Genomic DNA, 15,690 nt, shown 5'->3' on the forward strand with positions numbered 1-15,690 from the left:
GACCATAACTGCCCGTCCCATCATTACTGCCTAATTGTGCCCTTATTAATTATTTGCAAGCAGGCTGACTGGGGGGAGAAGGTGTGTCAGATTTGACCTTTTGTCACTTCCTCGGAAACTGGAGACGGACAATATTAGGCGATATCCATTAAAAGGAAAACAAACAGGGCAAAAACCACCGGCCCGGTTTGCCAGCGGGCGCAGCATCCCGCAGAGAGCCTTCGCCAGCCCTTAGAGCAGCACTTCTGCTGAATCCTCTGCCGACAGCGAGGGCAGAGAGCGGGGCCGCCCGCGGGGACTGCGCGGCCGCGGGCTCGGCTCCCCCCGGGCCGGGAGCTCCACCCGGCGGCCTCGCACAGCGGGACCGGGCTGCGTTCAGCGCCCGGCAGCGGCACCGGGCAGCGGCACCGGGCAGCGGGACCAGCAGCACCCGGCCCGGTCCGGCCCGGCCCTGCCGCCCGCGGTCCTTGGCCCGGCGGCTCCCCCGCAGCCGGGGCCGGTGCGCCGGGGCTCGCGGGGCACGGGGTGGCTGAAGGCACCGGCACTGCCGAGCGGAGCAGGCAGCCCTTTCCATGGAAACCCCCAAGCAAGGACAGGTTCCTCCCCGAGAGGAGCCGGGGTCGCCGCTCATCTCGGTGCCCCCTGCCAGGGCAGCTCTTGGAGCCGGGCACTCGCGGGTTCGCTGCAAGGGCGTCGGGGCGATGAACTCCGTCTGACTCTGGCACAGTCTGTGGAAAAAAAAAAAAAAAAGGAAAAAAATGTCTGTCGGTTTGGCAGAGAAGCGAACTTTGCAAAGGCTTTGTCATCTGCAGTGTGCAACATCTGCATGGCTGGGGGGCTGGGGAAAGCACGATTAAAATTGTGGCAAATGGAGAAAGTGCTGTTTCGCTAATAAAGTACTTGAAACATCAGGTTTAAAATGCTACAAGAAAATATGCAGTGCATTTTATGGAGGAAAACAACTAGAATGCATTTTTAAATATGCGTTTTGTTTTATTGTGGGCAGATTTTGCCATTTTACATTTTCTCCTTGAAGTGATTCCGTGATCTAAGAATATCTTTGTTAAAAGTAAATGGACTGTCTCTAGGAATTTACCTGCTGTGGACAGCCAAGCAGTTCTGCTAATAGTGATCTACCTCTGAAGGCTTTCCTGCTGGAGAAGCTGCAGGGCTCAATTTGCTTTACCATGGCTGAATCCACCCCTGAGCTTTTAGAAAAGGTCAGACCTGTATTACCAGTAAAGTGACCAACCAGCCAAGTGCGATTTTAAGATATCTCTCCTGAACAGGCCTTGCTGTGTGAAGATGATGAGGTTAGATTTTATGGCATGCAGTTGTGCTTTGAAATCATCAAGGGATGACAACACACTACTATTTTTCGGTCAAGTTCACTATTTTGCCTGCTAAAGCTTGGGCTTTATTTCTAATGCTGAGGCTTCAGCTTCCTACAGTGAACCTGGCTGCCTATCTGCTAGACCTCTCTTTCCTCACACTGTAAACTGGTTTGCATTTTGATCTATCTTCTTCCTGGTAAGTTAAATAGACTGTGTTCTCTATGTGTCCCACAATCCCTAAAGCTCAAACTTCTACAAATTTTCCAGATATGGAACCACTCTCTCCTGTTTCTGAAGATGCCTTGCAGAAGGGATACTAGGATAGTACCAAACAGTGCAGTGTCTCTCTCAAAAATGGTTCATACAGAGCTAAAATCACCTCTGTATTTCTGACCACAATTTTCCACTTAGGTATTTAAACTTATCATTAGTCCTTTTTGGAGACTTCTGTTCTGTCACTGACACATAAATCTTTTCCCAAGGCACTGCTTTCCATATTCTGGTCAGCCCCACTCACAGGAGGCCTGAGGCATATTGCACTCCTCATTTTTAAGGGCCAGTGGGCCCATGGCAGATCAGTTGCAATGGTTAATTCATCAACCTTCATGATTTCTCAGTCAGGTAGAAATGGATGATTTGAAAATATACAAAGTTTACTTCTCCTGCCTGAAAAGGCAGAAGCTTGAAAAAGGAGTATTGGTTAAATAAATAACCTAAGGATGGATTGCTGCTAGAGGAAGGCCATGGGGCACCCAGCAGCAGCCCAGGCAGGAAGAGGGTGCCAAAAGGCTGCCTACCAGTGGTACCAGTCAGGGCTGAACAGGAAAGATGATCCTTAGCACTAAGACGTTCTCTGGGGCTCACAAAGCAAGGAAGTCTGGACAAAAGGACCTAAGAAGTCAAAAGATGCTCCAGTAAAGACATGAATGTAGAGGGTTTTATTTTTCCTGGGTTAACCCCCTCCAAATTGTTCAAATAAATGATAATTCATTATACCATCCAGCTCAAATTCAATATGATCATATGGCATTTTGAAGAGTTCGGAGGTAAATTCACATTGTGTGTTTGTAACAACTTGTTTGTAACTCTTTTAAATACCAAGAGTTAGAATTCAGATCTAATGTTGAATTTGGCTCTTAGACACACTCTCACTTCCTTCTCTCCAATAATTGAGCAGAAAAATTAATTCCTGATTGCAGTATGAATCTCTTTGATGGATGCATAACAATGCAAATATTAATTTTGCTACTAAGGAATATGAGGCCAGCGTACAGGAAATTACAATTAGTAAAAACAATCCCTTTCAGTGATAAGTAAATGTGTCTAAATGGTTTAATCTTTATATATTTGCACTTATTCAATAGAGTTATTAAAGTGTTACCAACCAATGGAAAAAGCAGATATCATGATAAGTGCCAGTGGTCCATCAGAATATATTTTTAAACACTCTTTTCCTCCCACCTTTTTTTTGACACTGTTGAAATGTACCTGGCAGGAATCCCCTGAATGAGGCTGACTCCAGCCAAGGCTGTCAGCTTACTGTTGTGGTCTGAAGCATAAGCTCTTTCTGAGGTCAAAATCTGGCATTTCTTTACACGGAAAGCATCCCCACTGTACAGATTGGGACACAAAAAATGGGACACAAAAATCACTCTTAATTCCTAAACACCTATGAAACTAGTACCTGTCAGTACCTCTCAATGCAATTTGGCATGAATATTAAGAGTCAAAAAACATTAATGTATAGATTACCCTCATTATCAGTAAAGCAAATCAGCTCTATGAAGGCTATATATCAATGGGAGATGAAACTTTCTATTTCTGCCACTAATTTTATTTGTTCTTTTACAACTGCTATGAAATAAACTGGTGGCTTCAACTGGGGTGCTACTAAAATCTGAAAATTAAAGATTTAAAATCTGATTATTTCCATCTTAGAAAAACACTTCTGTCCCTTGTGCTTCACACAAGAGCTCATCATGTAGGCCAAGGAATGATTTGAGAGCAAAACCATTTTCTTGATTTGTGGGAAATTCATCCAGACAAAACTCAAGAATTTTTAGCCATGAAAACAAAGCTCACGCTTTCACATTTTAGGATGAAAATTTCCTTTGGAGAGAGGAAATACTCTTTGGGGCTGATCCTTGTCATGACTATCGTATCACCAGGAAATAAAAATATTTGCTAAGGCCTCTTATTCCCATTTCTTTCTGAAAGAGAGGTAGTAAGGGAATTCCAGTGGCATCTCTTGCTGCTTCAAAGAGTGTTTAAATTGCATTTGAAGTCTATCAAGAATATTAGATAAAAGTTCAAGCAGTCTTGGGAAGTACAAGTGAGCAAAACTCTGTCTGTCCAGCAGTCTGAAATCTGATGTCAGCACTGAGGCCTCTATCATCAGGCTTAACACATGGATGGGGTCTTCAGAATCATCCACTTGAGTATTGTTTCACAGAAAGATATCTATAGAAACAGAATCAATATATTAATTTCTCCTAAGAGGAAAGCCTATCTGGGGAACAAAGCACACATTTTAGGAATTTCTGTGGTTATTCATTACAGAAAAGAAGTGGAGGTTTTGAAACCTGTGGCTAAGAGAACTGGTCATCTGGCATGGACATGACATTCAGGAAAGTTTGGGTTGCTCCTTTCAGAGGCACCCATCACCCAGAGCACCCAGATGGAACTTGGAGACTCAATGCCTTTGAAAGTTAATTCACCTCTTGGGACCTCCTGAGAGAGTGCCTGCAGCAGTCCCTGCCCAAGGACACAGCCACAAACACCTGTGCTTTCAGGGCTGGTAAAACCCCATGTATGGTTTGGAGAGCAGAGGGTGGGGGCTCGTTCACCTCAGCCATGCCAGGGAGCAGGAGGCTCATGCAGCCCCAGCCCCAGCCCAGCTGGCTACACTGTCCCAGCTCACTGCCTTTTCTCCTGGTGACAAGGGAGCTGAAGCTGAGCTACCTGCAGCCAGACTGCACCCAGCAGTTACTGACATTCTGGGCTCATTTCCAACAGGAGCCAGGAATAATCCATTTCCTCCTTCTGCTTCTCTGAGAGTAGCCATGGACAGGCTGGGTTGGGCTCAGCACTGGCCCTCTTTCCTTCTGTGAGGCTCTGTGCAGCTCTCCACCACTGTGGCTTCCTGGGGCTTGCAGGTGTCTCTTCTAGAGAACCAAGAATGAATTCAGCTTCAGTGAGTCCTTCTGTGTTTGTCTCAGCTTTGCAGATGGGGAGCGACAGCAGAGTTGCTACAAGGTAGAAGTTTTCATTTGCATTGGGGTTTATCACAACTGTGTTAGTGGAGCTCAGTGCAATGTACAGTTACACAGATACATTCCACAGGCTGTCACAAGCTGCAGGTTATTCCTAGATTTTTTTTTTTTTCAACTTAAAGAGTCTGAACTTACAGTTTGAAATAATCTCAAATCAGTGTTGTCAGGAGAATTCAGAAGCACTTGGCCCTGTCTTTATTTCACAATATCGAACTGTTTCTAGAAAGAGCTACCAAAATATTTGTGCTCTATTATTTTTAAAAAGGTTACCAAAAGGTGTGAACTCTCAAAAGAAGCAGTTCAGGAATCTCCATAGATAATATTGCAAACAAAATGCTGCCACAACTAGTGTGCCAATATCCGAGGAACTCACTTTAATGACAAAGTTATATACTTTATTTAAGGACTGTGTCTCTTAATTTTTAATACCAAAATCTCCTTACATCTGGAAGAAGAGGTAGTTAAAACTCTTATCTGCTTCTACTGCCTGCACTTGTAATGCATTATGTGACAGCCCATCTTAGAACAGTGATGCTTTAAACATCCAAATCTAATTATCACTGGGACTATCTCTATGGAGACAAAAAGTTAGATAAACATGGTGTGGGTGGTTTTGTCCTGCTGCAGGGAAGGAGGATGCTCTAGATGGACATCTAAGCCCTTCACTCCCATCATAATCAATTCCCACTGGGAATGTGGCACTCCTAAAGTATTTCTGGCCTGAGTCACTGATTACCAAACCTGGTGCCATTCACAGGAAAGGTGTAAGAAGAATCAAGGGCACATATAATTCCAGAGAAGTGGAGAAGTTATTTGAATTAATAATTTGTATTACTCAGTGCTGTACTGTATAATACTAAGTATGAATAATAAATAATAAAACACTGGAGAAATTAGACCAGTCCTTTCAGGTTTTTACTGATCTAATCTCACCTCTCGGTGATGGCATCACTTGATTTCCTTCCTAAGCTGGTTAGGAGGAAAAAGAAGTAGGATAACACATAACAGTGTGATTGTTTGATTCCTGACTTAGCTTAGCTTAGGACCAGAAAAAGGGGACATTCCCAGTCACTAGATAGTCAAACTGAGACTCATTGCCACAAGATTGGTTTGATGTGAGGATTTTAACTGAATTCTGAAAAAACATGAGCTCTTAAGTAAGAATATCTGGGTGGTAAAGCTTCAGTTAATAAAATATTCTGAAAGATTTCTGACATAAACTCACCCATTTCAGGGTGGAAACCAATCTCCACTTATTGACGGTGAGACCTTTGACAAAAATTTTTTACCAACAAATTTCTTGTGTGCTCTTCTCAATCAACTGTTGCTATTCAAATCTAGAAATGGATTTTGTGAACAGTAGATCACAAGTCTTAGGCTGTACTCCACTCCTTATTTCAATATTCTAATGGCAAGTTAAAGAGTGCCCTCCCAGCTTTCCCTCATTTACATGTCTTTGTTGTTTTGTTTGCTAATAGTCCCTGTTATATTCACAGGGTCAACTTCAGTCCTGCCACGGTACATTCCACAGCTGAAGTCAAATAAATCTTCCAAAGTGATTAATTTTTCCTATTATTGCTGATTACTTTCACTGATCAATACTTTCACTGGTGTATACCACTAATACATTTAAATGTCAGTGTGGGAATCAATTAACCTCAATTATTTCTTTTCAAAGATCATGACATTTTGTTGTTGAAATTTTAGGATATATATACACAAACTTATGGCTACATTTGTCTAAGATTGTCCAGAATGATATGTACAAAACCTCATAAGTATAAAATGCTTTTAAAGAATTCTTGCCAAATATTTAAAAGGAATAAAAATGAAAATATTGAAACACATAAAAATAGGCATATTAAACCCTCTGTAAATTCTAAACCCATAATATATGAATTCTGAACAAAAAGGGGTTTCTCTAACCAATGAAAAATATTAATGATACAAGAGAAGATTCAATTATATTACTGTGTATTGTAATTCTCTGTGATTTATAAAAGGCAAAATTCAGATATGCTATACAATAAATTATCATTATGGCGCGACTACACTTTGGTCTAATAGAATCCCATTATTTAGAAATGGAAAAAGAAACCCCATTAGATTATAGGCTTAATTCCCTGGCAGTGCTGAGGTCACTGCTCTTTCACTCTCAGACTTGTCTGTGTGAAAGCTGCTGGTACAGTTGAAGAATCTTCTTGAGCAGGTAGACATACAGAAAGGCAAGAGGAGCTCTGTGTTGATGTTAGCAGTCCCATGAAGGAACAAAAATAGCTGCAGTGGCTAAGTCCTCTTAGTCAATAGTTTTAAAGAAGAAAAATTTGTTAAGATCTGGCAATATGACAATACACACCAGTATTGACAGTATATGAGAATTAAGGGTCAACAGAACCAAAGAAACAATAGTGCTTTGAAATGAAAATGGTCCTAGCACAACATGAAGAGCCTTGGAACATACCTGAAGGCATAAGATTTTTCTGGACCTACAGCTGTTGAGAAGTTTCAGCAAATACTGATTTCATTGGAATCTACTCAGCATAACTTTTAATAATAAAACCACTCATTGGGAATCACTTAGTTTTATCCTGAAGCTGAAATGAAGTAGGAGAAGAAAAGCTCTCTAATAGGCATTTAATTGGGGTAACAGGGAAGAGAGATATACACAACATATTAATTCCCCAAAATCCCCCAGCAAAAGTATACCTGTTGTGGGCAGAACAGGTGAGAGACCTTTGAAGACTCTGCTTTCTGAGTCCTCAGGCAGAGGAGAAGGTAAGGGGGAGATGTGCTGTTGGTGTCTCTAGGGGACTCTGATCCCACTGAAACTCAGCTGTGCCAAAACCTCTCCATGGCCTGCAAGTACAGGCTCAGACACTCCTCTGTGTGTCTCTTTTGCATTTCCCAGGTCAGTTTAGGGTCTGTGATCCCTCTCCCCCCAGTGATAAACTAGCCACCAGGGATGTGTTTTCTGAAGAGGCTCCTTCGGCACCGCAGTTTTGGGCAGAGGAGAACTCAGATTTCAGCTGGGAGTGTCCTGCTATCCAGGAGGGAGTCATGTCTCCCAGGTTTTTCTACACAGAGAAAGAAGGTGAAACATGTGTCTTTAGAGATGTGTTGGATTTTTCTTGCAGGGGAGAGGTGCACTAGAAATGCAATTTATTCTCCTCCACAGTAACTATTTCCTCTGTTGCAGCAATCACGGTCTCCATCCACCCACAAATGGCAGCAGGGCTCCAGGGGGTTGTCCAGCAGTGCATCAAACCTGCTTTTACATGTCACTTGTTTGCTCATTGAGGTTAGGAATTGTCCCCAAACAGTTTTTCTTCATGAAAGCCATTCTGTTCTCTTTTCCATGAGCACCTGGACCCTCCCTTTCCCCCAGGAACCAATCTGCCTCACAGTTTAGGGAGTTGCAGTGACAGGTGTCAAAATGCCCAGGTGCTGCCATCACTGCCAGCAAGCCTGTGCTGATGACAAAACCACCACCTCATGCTTCAAGGAGCTGTGGAAGAAAAATTTGCTTTTAGCAGAAGGACTTTTATTTGTGGATCATTGAAAGGGGTTTGTGACTTTAACAAACTGGGTATTAACCATGCTGCTGGCTGTTGAACAAAGATATAAAAATATTCCTTACTATCAGTGGCAAAGCTGTTGAGAAATAAGTTTTCTGTTACTGTGTCAGGAGGCACAAATTGCTTAATCACTTGTGTCATTGAGTGAGATTAACATTAGTTATAAAAGCATATCAGATACTGCTAATCAGTGCAGCTCCATGAGGATACAGTATTTCAAAACTCACACCAATTTCATGCTCTAAGAAAATAACTTCAAAATGTATTTTTCTATTTAGTTGCCAGAGTGTATTTTTAAATTTTTAAAGTCCTTGGTTGAGTAGTTGACTCACTAGCATACAATTCAAACAAATGAGATATCACTGATGGAAAACTGATGGAGAAGACAATTTGAACAATCACACAGAACAGATAAGCCATTAGCTTCTTCCAGGACCCAGTGATGAGCTCTGCAGGATCATTCAGGCTACAGCCATAATTAAAACTCATTCTGAGTCGTTCTGTTGTTGCAGAAAACATTAACAAAAAGGGAACCTCTGGCAACCTCCAAGCAAGGGAGGACTAGGATGAGACTGGTGTCTGACATAAGTAGGACTGAAATATTTTTGAAATATAAAGCTGTAAAAAAGACTTGGTATTTTATTACTATTTAATTTAACAAGCTACTGTTTGGAAGCATAATCACAGCTGAATAAAGACTTGAACATGCTTTTCCACCTTGTGTCATCTGTGGGAAGGCCATTATTCAATTATGCAAAATGTGTTATATTATTCTATTTATTCCATGCTTAAATTACTCAGCTGTTTCAACCACACTCTTTTATCCTGTTGCTTTATTTTGTTGATATGTGTCATCTCTGTATTTGACCTCCTCTTGAGGAAGACACTGGCGGATGCATTTTTGCATTGGTTTCTTTTTTCCAGTTGAGAAAAAGATTTTGTGATACATGAAGTGAGAACCCCATTCCATGTGGCCAGTTTGTTCAGTCCATCTCAGAAGGTCCTTGTGAAGTAAGAAGACTTGCTGGGTCTGTGCTGCCAAAAGGAAACCATTAGGACTATTTATTGCCATCCTGGGCCCCTTTAGAATTACAAGCACAATTGCTTTTAAACATTCCAATTTAGAAAGAATAGGCACACATGCAAAGGTGTTCCTAGCTGTAGGCTCATTGCTGCTTAAGCAATCCCAACTGCAGTCAAAAGCAGGTGGCTTCCTTTTTGGCCACCCTACTATTTTCAGGAAACAGCTCAGCTTCTACTGATAGAACACTATACATAGACTCAATAGAGCTGGTTCCTGGTTTTGCCCAGTTGTTCAGAGTTTTGCCTTCAAATTTTCTGTGTTCTGTCCAAAATTTCATTCTAAATTGCCTTCCCAATGGCTCATCTCTGTGAAACATCTTCTTTATGTACAGCACTATGTACATTTTACTGCAGTGGCCAGAGTTGAGAAAAACATTCACTTTTTTACAATTTTTTCTGTGTTTTGCCAAATCAAATATTTGACTAATCAACAGCATCTGTTAACATGCTAATAACTGGATAAATAAACCAAATGCAGGCTAAACATAGTCTGTAATCCAAAGTACTCCTGAGGGACTTTCTGTTATCTTTAAAAGTGACCAGGGGGAGCATGAGGGAAAAACAAACATGAAATGAGCCCACCTAACGGAATGGTCCCTGCTCTAAGATATACTTTTAAAAGTTAATATTAACTTTTTTCAAATATTTTGATGAAAATACATGTTTAGTTTCATTCTACTTGAAATAATTCAACTGGTAATCCTTTTTCAGAAAGCAAATTATTGTTGCTGCCTCACAGCTCAAATTATTACCCAAAGTAATAAGCTTGGCAAAAAAGCCTATTATTTCAATTCTTGAATAAGGACTCCGTTCACATGTCTAATGCCCTGTGTAAGAGAATTAGCAGAAACTCATCTCAGTGTGGTTTCAAAAGAGGAAACTAAGCAGACAGCCTTGTTAATTTAGCATATAGACTTGGAATAAAGTACAACATCCATCATCTCTTGAAATTCAATTAAAAATTGGTCTTGTGTCCAAGGAGAAGGAGCCAATTTTCTGCTAGAAGCAGAGTCTTGGAAGATCACTAAAACCCTTAATGGTTCTTTCATTGTGGGAGCCAATATGAAAGAAAAACCAGTTTGGGAGTTCAAATTACCCCTCACATTAAATGCTACATGTGCAATCTTCAGTTTGGGCCTGCTGCTGTTGATGCAATGCTTTCTGTCACCCTGCACACACAGGGAATTCCAGCTGTGTGTCTCTCCTGGTCCTTAAAACCTTCCCATGTGCTACTGGATGCTGCAGCAATGCTGAGGAGGCTTTTGCATGCAGGGTGACACCGTCCTTACCATATGTCATGTACAGTTCTCATTCTCTCACAGTAGGCTTCTATGTGTGATAAAAAGATGCTTGCAAACACACTGAGATTTAATATCTGGGGAAAGGGAAGCCTGAAAATATGTTAACAAGATTTTCAGCATTAAACACAATTTTGTTTCAGATTTCAGCTGTTAAACATCTTAATTTGTTTTGCTTTTTACTCCAGTAACATAATGCTAATCCACTCTGACAGCTTGTGACTCCACGCCAAGGAGGTTTCACAAACCAATCTCTTCACTTGAAATTTGATTTACAAAGTGCCTTAGTCTTTTAGCTGTGTGGCAGCAGTCACCCTCACAACATTTGCCATGACTTAAAGTAGGAGCAGGATCTGGGCAGTTTTTCCTTTTTTGTTTATTTTGTCCTAGTGAAGGATTCACCGAGATGAAAGAATCCTTTTAACTATTTAATGTTCTCATCCATCAACAAACTCAGTCCAGAAAATACTGCCCTGGAATGACTGGCTAAGTCCAAAGGAAAGTGTGGATTTTTTGTTTTGAAACATATATGAAACTTCTGGTGCAGATAGCATCTGTGCAGTTTATTTTTACAATATTTGTTTTGATGAGCTGAATATTTGGATGGGCTGATCTAACAGTTAACGCCCAAATCTTTTGGATTCCATGTTCTCCTTCCAGCCCAGCCTAGCTTTGGCTACTCCCAGCTTCCAGCAGGAAGCTCAGGTTACTTTCCAGGTGCTCATCCTGCATACAGCTTCAGGTGACTGCTGAGCCAGCAGGACCATTTGTTCAGCTACCAGCCAGCCCCAGCCTCGTGTGGGCCATCATTTTCCTGGGAAATCAGGTTTTTGACATGTGGGGAGTACATGGAGTGGCACATCATGTCACAAATCCCTGCAGAACAGGCAACAAAAACAAATGATGGCCACAAACATCTGCTGTCAGAGGCAGCCCCCAGGCTGTGGCAGTCTGCCACATGCATGTGACTTGTATGGAGCACATCCTGCCACATCCCAGCCTCCTGGCTGGTATCTTACATAGCAACCACCTCCAGAAGATGAGCACCATGTGGACTATTCCTTTAAGTTATTTTATAATTAACTGGAGAAGATAATCTGGCACCAAAACTTAGGGAAAGACCTTTTCTTCATCTCTCCTCCAGCAAATAAATCTTTAGATATTTTTACAGTTATTTTATTAAGATAAAATATATGTTAGTCTCCAGGCAGAAGGTTGTGGGAACAGCAGTGTGGATGTTTCCATCTCTCTTTCCCCATAGATGAGACATATGAAGCCAAGGTAACATCATCCAGTTGAGAAATCAATCTTGTAAAAAAGACCAGAAAATGAACCACAGTTCCTGCCCCACTGTGGCAGGCATCACTCACAAAAGCAGTCTGCTTACAGCTTTTAAATCAGCTTTCTTCCAGAAAAGGAACATCTTTTGCCATCTTTTCTCTCAAGAGGGCGTTTCCCCAAAGGGTTCAGCCTGCCTCACTCAGCCCCGAGCCCAGGAATGATCTGCCAGCGCCAGCAGCTCTGCCTCCACAGCAGCAATGCCGGCAACGCTGCCTGGCTCAGCCCCGCCGCTGCTGCTGGGGCAGGGCAAACCCTGCCGTGCTCCTAGACACACTGACTCCACACTGATGGGCTTCATGCTCTGGTGGTTTTTGCTGCAGTACTCAGATAGCCGGGTCATTCTGAACTCCTGACTATGCTGTAGTCACAGTGGCAGGTAAATGCATGAAAAGTGGTTTGGTCTTGTTTTCCTCTGCGTTTCAAGCACATTTGTTGTCAGGTTGTAGGCTAAATCAAATTCACTAGTGAAGACATTCTTTCTCTGCACAAATTAAATGGATCTGTGACCCATGTATCCTTTTATAAATATAGGTAAATAGTATATTTCTGTCTCACAGTGTTTTAAAATCTTATTCAACTAACAATTGAAAAGGGTTTTGCTGTTTTCTGGTGATGATAAGCTCCAAAACCCTGAAAAACCAAGGTTAGGTACCCATGCTTTCCCATAAGAACAGTGGCTCTGAACCTGACTTGGGGCCTGATAATGATATCTGGGAGTGTGCATCAGGTATCCTTGAAAATCCAGCTGTTTCCAAGCCTCTGACATTTTGTACTTATGCACTGTGGCACTCAAAATTGTTCAAAATCTAGTCCAAGTTATTTTATATTACTGCAATAATAGGGAAGTAATTGATATTTGTATTTAAGCTTCCGCTCAGTACTGTCAAAAGAGATGCATATTGTGTTAAAACTGTAAATAAATAAAAATGGTATTTATTCCTTGAAGAAAAGTACAATGGCAGCCTGTAGAGAGACATGTCTTCTTACATTTAGCTTGCTAGCCACAAGGTTTTAATAAAAAGTCTCAGGGCAGCATCTTTGCCACAGTTGGGCTGCTCCAACCACCTTCTTCTGCACCCATTTCTGCTAGAGCACTCCCCCAGCAGGCAGGGCTGCCCTGTTTGCAGGAGTCTCTCCAAAGCCCATCAAGCAGCAACGCTGGATGTTGTACAGCCCTTCATTCTGACTGCACATGTGCAGGAAGCAGTTGGGAAATGCTGTATTGATCAACTGAAGAAGAATTTCTTGCTTAAAAAAATCGAAATCCCGGGCATCTGAGGGAAAATATTGAAACTGTCTGTAGCAGATGCACAGCAAATGTGCAGAGAGAGCAGCAGGGCCCTGAGCCCAGCGGGGCTAAGCTGGGTGGGCAGCTGTGCAGAGCTGGCTACAGGCAAAAGAGCCTCCTGGCAAGCTGTTTTGTGCCATGGGGGCACAGCTGGATTTAAATGGTGTGCAGAACAAGGCTGAGAATCTGGTTATGTCCTAGGCTGAGAACAAGAGGGAAGAAGTGCTACAACTCCATCATTTACCTTTTGAGAGCTTGATTCTCATTGAAGTAGTTTTCCCAAGACAGATACACAGTTCCTGGAAGTTAGGATACATGCCTCTTCTGCATCCAATGATTTATTCATCTTTTCATCTTAGCTTGCCTATATCTGGTAGGAATTAAAATTGATCACTTTTTTCATCAAAGTTTACCAAGTACAATGTAAGTCTTCAGCTCCTGGGGTAACAACACACAAGTGTTATTGTCAGTTATTGTTATTTTCAGTGTGTGAAAACAGCCACCTGCTTGAACAGCCTTAATGCAGTAACAAGAAACATCTATGTGTTTAATTGTATTCATGCTGTAAGCAGATTTTAAGCGTTCAAGATAGAGATATTGAGAAAACCAAGTATCAAGTGATTATATTCCATCACAAGCTGTTTATTTGAACCTTCACCTTGGTCTGTTATTTAACTATTAACACACATCCCCATGTGAAAAAACAGCTTTGAATTTATTGTACCACCTACATCAACTTGAAGAAAAGCAATGACTGTGAATGTCCCTGTACATAATCATGCAGGCTTTTTTCCCAGATATAAACCCAACAGTATGGATGGCTTGCAGCTTGTGCAAGTGAAAATTGCCTCTTTGGTAATGACAGAAGGATTAAAAATACCAATCAACAGTTCCAGGAGAAATATAAGAAGAAAGCTATCAGAAAAAATTTGCAAGAAATAAAGACCTCTATTTCTCTAAAAAGATATTAGGAAAATGCAGCTGTTTTTCCACAAGGTAAACACAGCTGACTCTACAGCAAAATCTCCCTGTGACGTTCCACATTGCTGTGGGCAAAAGCACATTAGTCACTGCTTTTGAAAGAGATAATGGCTTTTCAACTGCTGAGTACCCCCGTGTATCTGTGACAAATGCTCTGAGAGATAACAGCTCTGGCAGAAGCAAAGTGCAGGGGATGAGAGTTCAGGGTGGTTGACTCGTCTTTGCCACTAATTCCCAGCACTGCCACCATCACACGGATGCACACTGGACATGTAGGTGGCATTCCAACAGAAATGGCTGGGAGTGGGTTTGTGAGGGTGCAAGGTAATTTTAAAATTCAGCTTCAGTCCACTGGAACAGAGTTGTAATTTTATCAGTTAGTGGCATGGATCTCCTCTTAATGTCATCCTACCTGTTATAAAATAATAACAAGATACAAAATACATTTAGAGTATGGGTAAGATGTGTATTAACTGGCTTCTTTTTTACATAGAGTGCTGTCCTTCTATCCATCCATATTAAACCCAGCTGAAGACCTGTGAATACTTAGAACAAGAAGACAGAATGCATTTCATAGGTCTATCTAACACTGCTGTCTTCACCTTTAGCCTGTCTAAAGCCTAACTGGGACATGGCTCGGCACAGAGGGTTTGCAGAGGTTGTGTCTGGCTGCAGTGGAGGGCTTTCCCTCTCCAGACTTTGTAATCAGCATCTTCCACTCCCCACAGACCATGGCAAACCATGGCCACTTCCCTCTGCCCCAAAATGGTTCCAGTATAAACAGGAAGGGCACAAAAAGCATCAAATATGAGCCAAATGTTTTCTAGAAAACCTCCAGAACATCAGTTCATGAAACAGTTCAGAGAGCTTCACCCTCAGGCTGGAAATCATCTGAGTGTTATCATTGTGTACCACTCAGGAAAAACTTTAAGACCTGCATAATTGAACTTTTCCAACACAGTCCAATACAGTCCAACACAGAAATCTCATGCTGCAACCCAATCTACTTCATGCTACCCAATCTACTTCAATACATTAGTATTAATTAATACACCACACAGATGCCAAATCGCTCACTGGAATTCATTTTTCCTAAGAAAAGTTTGTAATTAGATCTAAAAAAAAATCCCACATTTCACATCTTTTGGAAAAATAGCCGCTTTGTTCTCACCTGGCAATATTTAGATGTGGTCCCAGGAAGGTGCATTTGGAGGTGACATCTTCAATTTGAATGACAGGGGCATATTGTTATATTGCGGATTATTGTAACACCTCCTTCAAGTTGTGCACTCTCACAAAGTTTTACAGACCAAAGACAAACAAAGTGGCATGTGGCCACTGAAAAAAGGGGATACATTGCAAACCCCCAAGTCCAGGCCCCTGGAACAGCAGTTCCAGCATTACTACATGTTGTTTCCAGAGACATGGATAGCATGTTTCTCTTTCTGTGCTGGTAATTGGAGTGGTTTTGTCTATAATCAGATATAATAGAAAAAAAGATATTTTTGAAATCTTGCT

This window comes from Agelaius tricolor, unplaced genomic scaffold (assembly GCF_023055355.1).
Source record: "Agelaius tricolor isolate 1412-34295 unplaced genomic scaffold, bAgeTri1.0.p SCAF_8, whole genome shotgun sequence".
NCBI lineage: Eukaryota > Metazoa > Chordata > Aves > Passeriformes > Icteridae > Agelaius > Agelaius tricolor.